Genomic DNA, 14,619 nt, shown 5'->3' with positions numbered 1-14,619 from the left:
TTTATTTTTTATTTTCTATATATATATTTTTTATTTTTTCTATATATATATTTTTTTCTATATATATATTTTTACTTTTTTCTATATATATATTTTTATTTTTATATAGATATATAATCTTTTTATTTTTACTATATATATTTTTTTATTTTTGATCCTATATATTTTTATTTTTTCTATATATATTTATTTATTTTTATATATATATATTTTTCTTATATAAATATATATTTTATTATTTAATATATATATTTTTTTTATATTTTATCTATATATTTTTTCTTATTTTTTCAATATATATTTTTTCTTTTTTCTATATATATTTTTTATTTTTTCTATATATATATTTCTCAAAAATATCACAAACAAAAACAACAACTAATAATAATCATATCTCACACACTCTAACAACCCCCCCCACCCCCCACACACCACTCCCCCCCCCCCCCCCCCCCCCCCCCCCCCCCCCCCCACCCCCCCCCCCCCCACCCACCCCCCTCCCCCCACCCCCCCCCCCACCCCCCCCCCCCCACCCCCCACCCCCACCCCCCCCCACCCCCCCCCCCACCCCCCCCCACCCCACCACACCCACCCCACCCCACCCCCACCCCCCCCCACACCCCCCCCACCCCCCCACACCCCCCCACCCCCACACCCCCACACCCCACACCCCCCCCACCCCACCCCACCCCCACACCCCCACCCCCCCCACCCACCCACCACCCCACCCCCCCCCCACACCCCCCCCCACCCCCACACCCCCCACCCACCCCCCACCCACCACACCCCCCCCCCCACCCCCCCCCACCCACCCACCCCCCCCACACCCCCCACACCCCCCCCACCCCCCCCCCACACCCCCCCACCCCCACCCACACACCCCCCCCACCCCACCCACCCACCCCCCCCACCCCCCCCACACCCACACCCCCCCCCACCACACCCCCACACACCCACCCACCCCTCCACCCCCCCCCACACACCCACCCCCCCACCCCCCACCCCCCCCACACCCCCACACCCCCCCCCACCCCCCCACACCCCACCCCCCCACCCACACCCCCCCCCCCACCACACCCCCCCACCCCCCCACACACCCCCCCCCACCCCACACCCACACTCCCCCCACCCCACCCCCCCACCCCCCCCCCACACCCCACCCCCACACCACTCCCCCCACCCCCACCCCCACACCCACACCCCCCCACCCCCCCCCACACCCCCCCCACACCCCTCCCCCACCACCCCCCCCAACCCCCCCCCACCACCCCACACCCACCACCCCCACCCCACCACACCCCCCCCCCACACACACCCACACCCCCACCCCCCCCACCCACACCACACCACCCCCACACACCCCCACACCCACACCCCCACCCCACCCACCCCCCCCACCCCCCCACACACACACTCACCCCCACCCCCCCCACACACACACTCCCCCCACCCCCCACACCCCACACCCCCCACACACCACCCCCACCCCCCCACACCCACCCCCCCCACACACCACACACCCCCCACCCCCCCCACACACACCTCCCACCACCCCCCCCACACACACCTCCCCCCACCCACCCACCTCCCCCACCCCCCACACACACCTCCCCACCCCCCACCCCCCCCCACACACCCACACCACACTCCCCACCCCCACACACACCCCACCCCCACACACACACCACCCCCACCCCACACACACTCCCCCCACCCCCCCACACTCCCACCCCCACACACCCACACACACCCCCCCCCCACACACACACTCCCCACCCCCCCACCACCCCCCCCACACACACACCCACCCCCCCACACACACCCCCACCCACACACCCCACCCCCCACACACACACCCCCCACCCCCACACACACACCCCACACCCCACGCACCCCCCACACACACACTCCCCCCACCCCCCCCACACACACACCCCCACACACACACACTCCCCCACCCCCCACACACACACCCCCACACACACACTCCCCACCCCCCCACACACACACTCCCCCACCCCCCACACACACACTCCCCCCCCCACACACACACTCACCCCCCCACCACACACACACACACACTCCCCCACCCCCCACACACACACTCACCCCCCCCACACACACACCCCCCCACACCACACACCCCACACACACACACCCCCACAACACACCCCCCCCACACACACACACCCCCCACACACACACACCCCACACACACACACACACCCCCACACACGCTCCCCCCACCCCCCCCACACACACGCTCCCCCCACCCCCCCCCACACACACGCTCCCCCCACCCCCCCCACACACACGCTCCCCCCACCCCCCCCACACACACGCTTCCCCCACCCCCCCACACACGCTCCCCCACCCCCCACACACACTTCCCCCCACCCCACCCCTCCACACACACTCCCCACCCCCACCACACTCCCCACCCCCCACACACACTCCCCCACCCCCCCCACACACACACTTCCCCCCACCCCACCCCCTCCACACACACTCCCCCCACCCCCTCCACACACACTCCCCCCACCCCCTCCACACACACTCCCCCCACCCCCTCTCCACACACACTCCCCCACCCCCTCCACACACACTCCCCCCTCCCCCACCCCCCCCCTCCCCCACCCCCCCCTCCCCCACCCCCCCACACACACACTCCCCACCCCCCCCACACACACACACAGAGTAATCTTCCAATATCAACTTATAAATCACCCAATGAAGAGAAATTTGAAAAAAGTATTTTAAAAACTTTAAAAATACCCAGCTGCACAGTAAAATTATATCCACTTAAATGGTATGAAGCTTTTCGGAAATGAATGCTTTATGTAAAGCTGTGCTGTGAAACTGCTCTTTCCATTAAAACGTTGCACTATTTCTTGTAAAACTTTATAGGAAAAGCACTCCCAAACAAGCCCAACTTGCTAAACTTTGCTTACTGCTAAACTCTCTGGGTAGCGATTTTCCTTTATGGCCTTTCAACAGCCACAAATGCTCGCGCCATGTTCCATCAGCAAAACTAGCCACTGAACATCTGTGATGCTGAATACATATTTATCCAGATTCCTGCAGATTCGGAGAGCGTAATTAGCAAAACAGAAGGAATCCAAACCACAATGTATCATTCAGGGACTCATCAGAATCAATTACAAACTTTTAGCTTTATTATTTATTCCCCCACCCCCACCCAATCCTCACCACCATTCCGGTACAAAACATTGCCACTTTTGCTCAAACAGTTCCTTTCGCGAGAGAGAGCTCGGCGGGTGTATTGCGATTTGGTCTGCATTACTGCCATCAGTACATCTGCCAATTATGTAAAGTCTAGAATTGTGGAACTCTTCCTCGCAGAGGGAACACAAAGGAGCTTCTATGCGAATTTTACACAGCTGCAGAGCCCATCATTACTGCTTTACACTGAGCGCTGACTCCTATCCACAAGGGAGCAAAATCGTTCACTATAAATGAGAAAGGAGGGGACTGTGTAACTCCAGTTTTAAATATTCTCTGCAGGGAATCGCAGCAATGAATTGTATTGCAGTTTACAGTGCTCGATTCAATGCTCAACTGGTGATGAGGCATGAATGGTTTATCTATGCAGGATTAGTCTGCTCCCCCCCCCTATTGTCTTTGGACAGCATTCGATGTCCAGGTTAGTTACTTCTGAGATCCAAGGACTAGCCTCTGAATGGGCAGGTCTGAATCAGGGCGGAAGTCACAGCTGTCGACATCTGGGAAATGTTAGAAGAGCAAGATTCATCATCGGCATCAGCAAGACAAATTGTAAACCCATTTAAACACGTGGTTGTTTTATCTGGGATGGTACAATAAACTAGGTACAATTTTCAAAAACAAAATGAATGACTTGTCATTCAAAATGATTTGGCAAGCCTACACACTTGGTCAGAAATATTGATTGCCAAAAAAACATTTTTTGCACAACACTGGATTTGGCACTTCTGCATTGCTCAATGTTAAACAGAAATAGCGCACAAGGATTGGTATAAAACCACTGCCTGTTCATTGGGTAACCAAGCTATAGCAACATTGCCTGCTTAAAGACATGATGTGGAGATGCCGGTGATGGACTGGGGTTGACAATTGTAAACAATTTTACAACACCAAGTTATAGTCCAGCAATTTTATTTTAAATTCACAAGCTTTCGGAGGCTTCCTCCTTCCTCAGGTGAACGTTCAAGTTATAGTCCAGCAATTTTATTTTAAATTCACAAGCTTTCGGAGGCTTCCTCCTTCCTCAGGTGAAGCCTCCGAAAGCTTGTGAATTTAAAATAAAATTGCTGGACTATAACTTGGTGTTGTAAAATTGTTTACAATTGCTTAAAGACAGACAGAGTGACCATCACTAAATAATCCGCATCAGGATTTTAACATGTTGGTGTCAAGCCCAGTTATTGTTCCTTCACACATCACTCTTTAGTCAGGTACAGTGAAAGATCTGGAGATGCATTGGAACACATTACAAGAAATGTTAGCAGAGGGCTTTGAGTTTAACCTCCCTAGTCCAGGGTTGTTTCTTGGGGTGCTGCTGGCGTAGTTTTGTTTTACTCTTTCTGCCACCATGGTGGTTGTAACATTTTGCAGTATAACTTTCTTGTTATAAAAGCAGGAAGAGGGAATTTTACCAGAAAGCAAAATCTGTGATTTCCTTATGTGGTCTAGACTTGACTATTCCAATGCTCTCCTGGCCGGCCTCCCATCTTCCACCCTCCATAAACTTATCCAAAACTCTGCTGCCTGTATCCGCACTTGCACCAAGTCCCTTTCACCCATCACTCCTGTGCTCGCTGACCTACATTGGCTCCCGGTCCAGGAATGCCTCGATTTTAAGATTCTCATCCTTGTTTTCAAATCCCTCCATGGCCTCGCCTCTCCCTATCTCTAAACTCCGAGGCCTACAACCCTCCGAGATCTCTGCACTCCTCCAATTCTTGCCTCTTCTGCATCCCCGATTTTAATCACTCCACCATTGATGGCCGTTCCTTCAGCTGCCTAGGCCCTAAGCTCTGGAATTCCCTCCCTAAATCTCTCTGCCACTCTGTCCTCCTTTAAGACACGTTTTAAAACCTGCCTCTTTGACCAATCTTTTGGTCACCTGTTCCAATATCTCATGTGGCTCGGTGACAAATTTTGTTTGATAATCGCTCCTGTGAAGCACCTTAGGACATTTTACTATGTTAAAGGCGCTATATAAATGCAAGGTGTTGCTGTTGTTGAAGTTAAAAGGACAATTTGCAAAACTCTGCATTTTAGTGGGACACTCTCTATCCCCTGTTTATGTTCCAGTACAATAACAGAATCCACTGCACTATGCATTATCCCACCTCTGTGCCTTCTGAGCGCCAATTAGCCATTACCAGTTGAAGCAAGGCTTCTGCCTCCAGGCACACCCCAATGCCCCCAGTTTCCCAGGGGATGCCAGGACTTGATAAATGTGCCCCAAGCATGGCACAGAAAGATTCTGTTAATGCAATAGATGTTTCTTTCTTAGCAAATTCAGAATTTGCATCTCAAAATAAAAAACATAATTCCAACGTGATTTAGGTGAAAACGTTTTGAAAACTGATCCAGCTCAAAGATGGAGTGTGTAAAATGACTTTTCCATTACATTACTGTTGCACAAAAAAGGTAGAACATATCATGCAAAGGAAATGCAATATGACTAAAATATAAGTTTACTGGCACTGTACCTACAGTTTCCGTATCAATCAGAAGACTGAAAAGTGTCAACAACAATTGTGGGCCTGCTTCAGATTTCTTCCCCAAAAGGAAGCTTCTATTAATGAAAGTCCTGTGGGGTTTGTGGTGAAATCCCATCCTCCCCCTGAACAATAGAGAGTTTTACACTCACACATTCACCCATGTTTCTAGTCAATCTTTAACGGCAGCACGATCGTGCAGAATCATCTAGAACTGAGCTTTGGGTTTTGAGATTTTTTTTTTAACAAATTGAATACCAAATAAATATTGTGGGAAGAACCAGGTTGAGTATGTTTGGCGACTAAGCAATCGATAATGCCATTGTGTCAAAGCAAAATAAATAAGAATGAAAAACGCACAATGTGTTTTGAGGAAGTGCGAGTTTTAGCCAGAGTTCATTGACTCGGCAGGAAGAAACAAACTTCATATTGTAAAGGGACACGGTGGAGGAAGTCATTTTGAAACCCTAGGGTTCGGCAAGGGCTTATTATCATAACAATTCTATTGCTTTGCCTGCTAAAAATGGAGACTTCTTTCACTGACTTGTTGTAAACCAACTAAAAAGTACAGCTCTGTCCATTTACTAATGAAAATTAGATCATAGCACATGTCTCAGTGAAGTAAAGTCAGGTCATTAGAAGCTGGAGTGATTGATATTTAAACTCTGATTCATCCTCAGCTTTCTGGGTACACAAAGGTTCCACACAGCCTTATGAAACTGTGTCTGTTTTGCATCCTATTCACAAACTGAGGTTTCATGAGCATGAGCAAGATCCTGTTTACAATAACTACCATTTCCCCACCCACCTACTCAGAATTTCGCCAAAAAGCCCAGCTTCAGTTCTGAGTCTTTCTCCCATCAACTGAGGAATGAATCTGGGAAATTGAAAGCGAACTTCGTACTTTTTCAAAGAAACTTATTTTCATTCCAAGTACTGCCGACTTTTAGATTTGGTTACAAAAAAAACTGTTTATTCCAATTTGCTTGTAGACAGCGTCTGTCCTTTTGAGAGACACTTTCCATATACAAAACCATTTTCTTCAGTTAAATAAACTAAAGAATTTTCAGTTGCTTAAAAAAATTTAACTGAAATGGAAAAACTTTTGATCCACATATTTTTGAGAGTTTGCCAGCTTGTATCTCATTTCACTTTGAAGTGGTTTTGACTTGCTACAGGTTAATCATACACGTCATTGGAGTAAGAATGCTGTTTTGCTGGAATATTTCTGGGACTTGTCCTACCAAGATCAAACCTCAGCTACTAAACTGGGATTCTATCACATGTCTAAAATTGCAATTCTTGTTTTATATAATAAATTAATTTGATTTATAACTTTAGCAAAAACAACTACACATTTTCAAGCCACTCAAGCATGGGGAACTGATATTACACACTGATATCAGTCTTCTTCCACCACCCTCCCCCCCTCCCGACTAAGCTAAAGCAGGTTTCCCAGGCAGTGTGAGACACAGACGCAGATACAATAGGTTCACTGGCATGTGTAGTACCCTGCTCAACTCTGAATGATGGAGGCCAGCTGAAAGGACTGAATTAAGGGTTTGCAACGTCATTTTTTTTGGTGGTGAAAAAATAAAATTTGACTTCTAAAAATAAAAAAGTTAAATTTGAAAGGATTCCACTTCTCCACCCACCGTCCCACCCCCCACTCCCCCAGTCACTTTTCTGTCTTGCTATTGGTAAACTTTCTGCTCTGTCAGCAGTCTCTTCACTGTTGCTACTTCCCACATCTATCAGCGAGAGAGAGTGAGCAAGAAAGAGAGCGAGCGAGCGAGGTAATGAGCGAGAGAAAAATGAGAAAAGGGAGATAAAACAGAGAAAAAGGGAGAAAAGAGGAAAAAGAGAAAAAAGCTGAAAAGCGAGAGAGAGAAAAGGGGAGAACAGAGAGCAAAGAGAGGGGGAAGAAATGAAGAGAGAAAGAGAGAGAAAGAAAGGAAAGAGAGACATGGATGAATGAACTGGAGATTTCTTTACAGCTTTTATCATCACTACTGTTCTGTGGCTCAGTCAGCAGGAGGCAGGGCAACACAGAACAAGGTAGAAGGATTGGCAACTCTCACCCCCTCCCCGCACTGGATACCCCATAAGATAGCTTAACTGAGAGCTGCTGAATGTTACTGCACATCGAGCCGGCAGGTCAAAGTGTCAGCCGCCATCACTACTCAAACTGCTGCAAAACAACGGCCTCCAAACATTACTTACCCAGTCTGCTCACAATATTTCTTTTGATATAAAGTATTCCATGGCACCAGCAGTTTAGAATAAACCACAGTCAGAATGCACAACATTCTCCAGTCTTATTGGGATTTGAAGCTGTTGTTTTTTTTTGAGAGGGCAGGATATTATTCTTTAAGCAAAACAATGCAATTTTCTGAATACTAAAACAAAGCTTAAATTATCCTTTGGAAAATAGATAGATTCAAGGCTATTACTTAAGTCAAAAGGTTTGACAAAGTTTTCCCTGTTCTGCAGAGTGGCAGTCCTTTTAATATAAATCCATAGGATGCAAGTGCAGTGCCTTGGGGCAGTACTGCTATATATGAAAACCAACCAAATGACCACTAAGCAAGTCACTGCTAACACCAGTGAGAGAAAACAAGAAGCCAAACCTCCAAGCTCATCGCTCTGAGACAGAACTGATTCATCATCCTTTATTTCGCCTTTCAAAGGCACTCAATTAGCTGCAGGGGCTACTGCTGTAGTTCAGAAGCTGCATACACCCTCAAAAGCTCACAGTCTGGCATTATAATTGTCACAGCCCTTTGAAATCAAATCCGTCTCTTTCCCTCTCTCTCTCTCTCTCTCTCTCGCCAGCATGCTTGTGGAAGTTTACTCCATAGTTCAAATGTCCCACAGCCCATTAGAAAAATCAGGACGGGAGGAAGGTTGTGGGGGGAAAAGAGAAGAGAAGAATTCCATTTTAATTCGAACATCCTCCACACAGTTAGACATTCCTTAAAAGCCTAAAAGGAAGCAAGAATATTTTGAACATAAGCTCACTAGTTCTATACTGCCAAGCAGCAGAAGTCTCGGCAGCTAAAAAAAAAAGTTCTTTAGTTACCTCATCAAAATGGTACACTTGCTTTTTAAACGTGTAGGTTTAAACCCGGAGGCCAACCACTGTTGGGACTATTCTGCTAATGCGCATAATGAGAAAACACTTCTGCAAGCATATTTTTGTTAAGGTTTTTAAAAATTTATTTTTCCATTCACAGAACTAACAAGAACACACAAGAAAAAAGTTTCAGGGCCCATACAACAGCTGCTAGCTGTGTTTCCACTGCCTGCTACATAGATCGGATTTCATGCCTTTTTTTTTGTTCCCTCTCCAGCTGGCTACCTTCCACATACCTTGGCCCACAAAGCGCTGTCTTGCCGTGAACTTTGAACTCTCTGCTGGTCTGCTTGTGTCATTCCCAGAAAAAAGAAACCTTGCTGTCCAAGCATTAAGGACAAGAGGAAAAAACGTCCATTGCTCAACGACCATTTCCTATACTCCTGTATGCCCACAAGTTTGATGGAGGATCTGTATTCCATACGTGAATACGATTTTGCCCTTTCATTCATTGTGGTTCACTGGAGACTGTACTTAATCTGCGGTACAAAGGTTACTGATTTCGCGTTAGTGGAGATATGTTGACATTGGTTGGAAAGTAATGTGTACAGCCATAATATATTCATTTTTTTGTAATAATAGGACATTTATGAAAGCAGCCTGCTGGCTGAGTCAGGGAGTAGAAAAAAGAAAAGACAGACTTGAATTTATTTCAATTCCTCAGGGTGTTCCAAACGCTTTACAGCCAATGAAGTACTTTTGAAGTGTAGTCACTGTTGTAATGTAGGAAATGTGACAGCCAATTTGCACACAGCAAGGTCCCACAAACAGCAATGTGATAATGACCAGATAATCTGTTTTTAGGTGATGTTGATTGAGGGATAAATAATGGCCAGGATACAGAACTACCCTGCTCTTCTTCGAAATAGTGCTATGGGATCTTATACATCCACCTAAAAGGGTAGATGGGGTCTCAGTTTTAACATCTCATCCGAAAGTCAGCACCTCTGACAGCGCAGCACTCCCTCAGTACTGCACTGGAGCGTCAGCCTGGATTATGTGCTCAAGTCTCTGGAGTGGGATTCAAACACACAACCTTCTGACTCGGAGGCGAGAGTGTTACCTACTGAGCCATGGCTGCTTGAGGGGGACATAAGGTCTGGTTCCCATCTTGCCCAACACTTCGCGATGATCCGTGTTGGCAGTTCTAGGCCAAGCAGCTAAACAGAAAGCCTCAGGACACCAGAGTGCTCCTCAATCGGCAAGTGTTTGGGAATTTCAAAAAAAAACAAGACTGCCCATTTTGTCTGGCACATTTCAAGCAACACTGTCTGCCAGGCAATTAAAGGGCTAATCATGACTCCCAGGTTTGCAAGTCAGAAATTCCCAAATGGGACAGTGGTACTGTTATTTCTATAGAATTTGAACAGCATCATTACACTGAAGTACTGTTTAAACACGTCAGAAAGAACATTAATCAAAAGACTGCAGGAGACTTACTGTTCCCCAGCTCCTTCAATGGTGTTGTCACTTTAAGCTGCTCTAAGCCATTACCATATTCACTTCACTTCTAACTTCACCTCAATGGAATCAATTCTTTAAAAACAGCAGAAGTGATAACTGGGAAAAACAATGCCCGGACTGCCCTGATCTCCAACTGAAAGGAGTTTTAATGGAGACGCATGGTCTTGTGGGAAGGGAGAAGCAGTGCCACATAGCTGGTGAGAATCATAGAAAGGTTACAGTGCAGAAGGAGGCCATTCGGCCCATTGAGTCTGCGTCGGCTGTATGCAAGAGCAATCCAGCTAGTCCCACTCCCCCACCCTATCCTTGTAGCCCTTTCCTTTCAAGTACTCATCCAGTTCCCTTTTGAGGGCCATGATTGAATCTGCCTTCACATTCCCTCAGGCAGTGCATTCTAGATCCTAACCACTCGCTGTGTAAAAACGTTTTTCCTCATGTCACCTTTGGTTCTTTTGCTAATCACCTTAAATCTATGTCCTCTGGTTCGTGACCCTTCTGCCAATGTGAACAGTTTCTCTCTACCTACTCTATCTAGACCCTTCATGATTTTGAATACCTCTATTAAATCTCCTTGCAACCGTCTCTGTTCCAAGGAGAACAACCCCAGCTTCTTCAGTCTATCCACACAACTAAAGCCCCTCATCCCTGGAATCATTCTAGTAAATCTCTTCTGCACACTCTCTAAGGCCTTCACATCTTTCCTAAAGTGCGGTGCCCAGAACTGGACACAATACTCTAGTTGTGGCCGAACCAGTGTTTTATAAAGGTTCATGACTTCCATACTCTATGCTTCTATTTATAAAGCCCAGGATCCCGTATGCTTTTTAAACTGCTTTCTCAACCTGCCCTGCCACCTTCAACGATTTGTGTATATATACGCCCAGATCTCTCTGTTCCAAACCCCTTTTAGAATTGTGCCCTATAGTTTATATTGCCTCTCCTCGTTCTTCCTACCGAAATGTGTCACTTCGCATTTTTCTGCGTTAAATTTCATCTGCCACGTGTCTGCCCACGCCACCAGCCTGTCTATATCCTCTTGAAGTCTATCACTATCCTCCTCCAAGTATTGTGTCATCTGCAAATTTTGAAATTGTGCCCTGTACACCCAAGTCCAAGTCATTAATATATATCAAGAAAAGCAGTGTTCCCAGCACCGACCCCTGGGGGACATCACTGTAACCTCCCTCCAGTCTGAAAAACAACCGTTCACCACTACTCTCTGTTTCTTGTTCCTTAGTCAATTCTGTATCCATGTTGCTACTGCCCCCTTTATTCCATGGGTTGCAATCTTGATAAGCCTACCATGCGGCACTTTATCAAACGCCTTTTGAAAGTCCATATACACCACATCAACTGCATTGCCCTCATCTACTCTCTCTGTTACTTCATCAAAAAACTCTATCAGGTTAGTTAAACACAAATTGCCTTTAACAAATCTGTGCTGGCTTTCCCTAATCAATCCATAATCATCCAAGTGACTGTTAATTCTGTCCCGGATTATCGTTTCTAAAAGATTCCCCACCACTGAGGTTAAACTGACTGGCCTATAGTTGCTGGGTTTATCCTTACACCCTTTTTTGAACAAGGGTGTAACATTTGCAATTCTCCAGTCCTCTGGCACCACCCCAGTATCTAAGGATGTTTGGAAGATTATGGCCAGTACCTCCGCAATTTCCACCCTTACTTCCCTCAGCAACGCAGGATGCATCCCATCTGTACCAGGTGACTTATCTACTTTAAGTACAGCTAGTCTTTCAAGTGTCTCTATCACTTTTTAGCCCATCTAGTATCTCAACTATATCTTCCTTTACTGAGACTCTGGCAGCATCTTATTCCTTGGTAAAGACAGATGCAAAGTACTCATTTAGTACCTCGGCCATCCCCTCTGCCTCCATGAGTAGATCTCCGTTAAGGTCCCTAATCGGCCCCAACCCTCCTCTTACTACCCGTTTACTATTTACATGCCTGTAGAAGGCTTTTATGTTGGCCGCCAGTCTATTCTCATACTCTCTCTTTGCCCCTCTTATTTCATTTTTCACTTCCTCTCTGAACTTTGTATATTCTGCCTGGTCCTCACTTGTGCTATCATACACCCCTTTTTTCGGATTCATCTTACTCACTATCTCTTTTGTCATCCAGGGAGCTCTGGCTTTAGTTGCCCTACCTTTCTCCCTCGTGGGAATGTGCCTAGACTGTACCCGAACCATCTCCTCTTTAAAGGCCGCCCACTGTTCAATTACAGTTTTGCCTGCCAATCTTTGATTCCAATTTACTCGGGCCAGATCTGTTCTCATCCTATTGAAATTGGACCTCCTCCAATTCGGTATTTTTACTTTAGAGTGGTCAGTGTCCTTTTCCATAGCTATTCTAAACCTTATGATACTATGATCGCTGCTCCCTAAATGCTCCCCCCACTGACACTTGCTCCACTTGGCTCGCCTCATTCCCTAGAATCACATCCAGCAATGCCTCCTGGGCCAGAAACGTACTGGTTAAGAAAGTTATCCTGAACAAATTTCAAAAATTCCTCCCCCTCTTTGCCCCTTATATTATTATTATCCCAGTCTATATTAGCATAGTTGAAGTCCCCAGTTATCACTAATCTATAGCGTTTGCACCTCTCTGTAATTTCCCTGCAAATTTGCTCCTCTATATCCTTCCCACTAGTTGGTGGCCTATAGAATATACCCAGTAGTGTAATAGCACCTCTTATTTCTTAATTCTAACCAAATAGATTCTGTCCTTGACCCCTCCAGGACATCCTCTCTCCCCAGTACTGCAATATTCTCCTCAATCAATACTGCCACCCCCCCCTCCTTTCTTTCCTTCCCTATCTTTCTTGAACACCTTTTATCCAGGAATATTTAGTACCCAATCCTGCCCTTTTTTGAGCCAGGTCTCTGTTATCACCATGACATCATATTCCCATGTGGCTATTTGCACCTGCAGTTCACCAACCTTGTTTACCACGCTTTGTGCGTTTAACACATGCACTGCAAACCAGTCTTAGACTTTCTTGTACTCTCTCTTAGTCTGATCCCCCCCCCTAATACTGTACTATTACTTGCTCTAGTGTTATCTTTCTCCCTTGATCTTTGTGCACCTTGTTTCTCCTTTCCATTGCTACATCCTGGTGCCCATCCCCCTGCCAAATTAGTTTAACCCCCCCACAGCACTAGCGAACCTCCCCGCGAGGACATTGGTCCCAGCTCCGTTGAGGTGCAACCCGTCCGGCCTGTACAGGTCCCACTTTCCCCAGAACTGGCCCCAATGCCCCAGGAATCTAAAGCCCTCCCTCCTGCACCATCTCTCCAGCCACGCATTCATCTGATCTATCCTCCTATTTCTGTATTCACTAGCACGTGGCACCGGGAGTAATCCGGAGATTACTACCTTTGAGGTCCTGTGAGGGGCAGCAAAAGAGAATTCAATAAAAACTGCGCATACTGGCATCAAGAAATTTGTTTTTTTATAAACGATTTATAAAAATGGATTGATTTTGCAAAGAAATATTTAAATGCAGTATCGTCATCAGGAACTCCGAACTCACAAGCGGTGAAAACACTTGCTTTGTGAACTGGAGATGGCTCACAACAATATTCAAACCTAATGGCTATTGGATTAGGATGAAATTTCTCTTCCCACCATATGACTTGCAAGCCAGAAATCCCTGCAAGAAACAGCGACCACCTTTCAGAATTAAAGTCTCCCGCAAACACAATTTTTACGATATATACATAGAATGTACAGCACAGAAACAGGCCGTTCGGCCCAACTGGTCCATGCCAGTGTTTATGCTCCACACGAGCCTCCTCCCACCCCACTTCCATCTCTCCCTATCAGCATACCCTTCTATTCCTTTCTCCCTCATGTGTTTATCCAGCTTCCCCTTAACTGCATCTATGCTGGTCACCTCAACTACTCCTTGTGGTAGCGAGTGCCACATTCTAACCACTCCCTGGGAAAAGAAGTTTCTCCTGAATTTCAGGGCTTATTACCATAAGGACTATTTTATATTTATGAATTCTAGTTTTGGTCTCCCCCCCCAAAAGTGGAAACATCTTCTCTACGTCTACCCTATCAAACCCTTTCTTAATCTTAAATACCTTTATCAGGTCACCCCTCAGCCTTCTCTTTTCTAGAGCAAATCTGTTCTTGAAAGGTATTATTTTCATAAAAGGCTTTGCAATGAAGATTGCATTTTCACTATGTACTAAACTATAAAAAGGCCCATATTTCTGCTGTCATATTTTGGGATGGCTGCTGTATATGTGTAGGAATTTCTGGCTT

The 14,619-nt window shown here is 46.5% G+C and overlaps 1 protein-coding gene across 1 annotated transcript in view; it reads right to left on the bottom strand.

Annotated features, from left to right (window-relative positions):
• The window catches only part of LOC137333120 (mastermind-like protein 2), a 100,029-nt gene that overhangs the window by 38,321 nt on the left and 47,089 nt on the right, over nucleotides 1-14,619 (bottom strand). The window lies entirely within an intron of this gene.

Source organism: Heptranchias perlo, chromosome 15 (genome assembly GCF_035084215.1).
Source record: "Heptranchias perlo isolate sHepPer1 chromosome 15, sHepPer1.hap1, whole genome shotgun sequence".
Taxonomy (NCBI): Eukaryota; Metazoa; Chordata; class Chondrichthyes; order Hexanchiformes; family Hexanchidae; genus Heptranchias; species Heptranchias perlo.
Note: the sequence above shows the minus strand (reverse complement) of the source record. Positions and strands in the feature narration are given on the sequence as shown.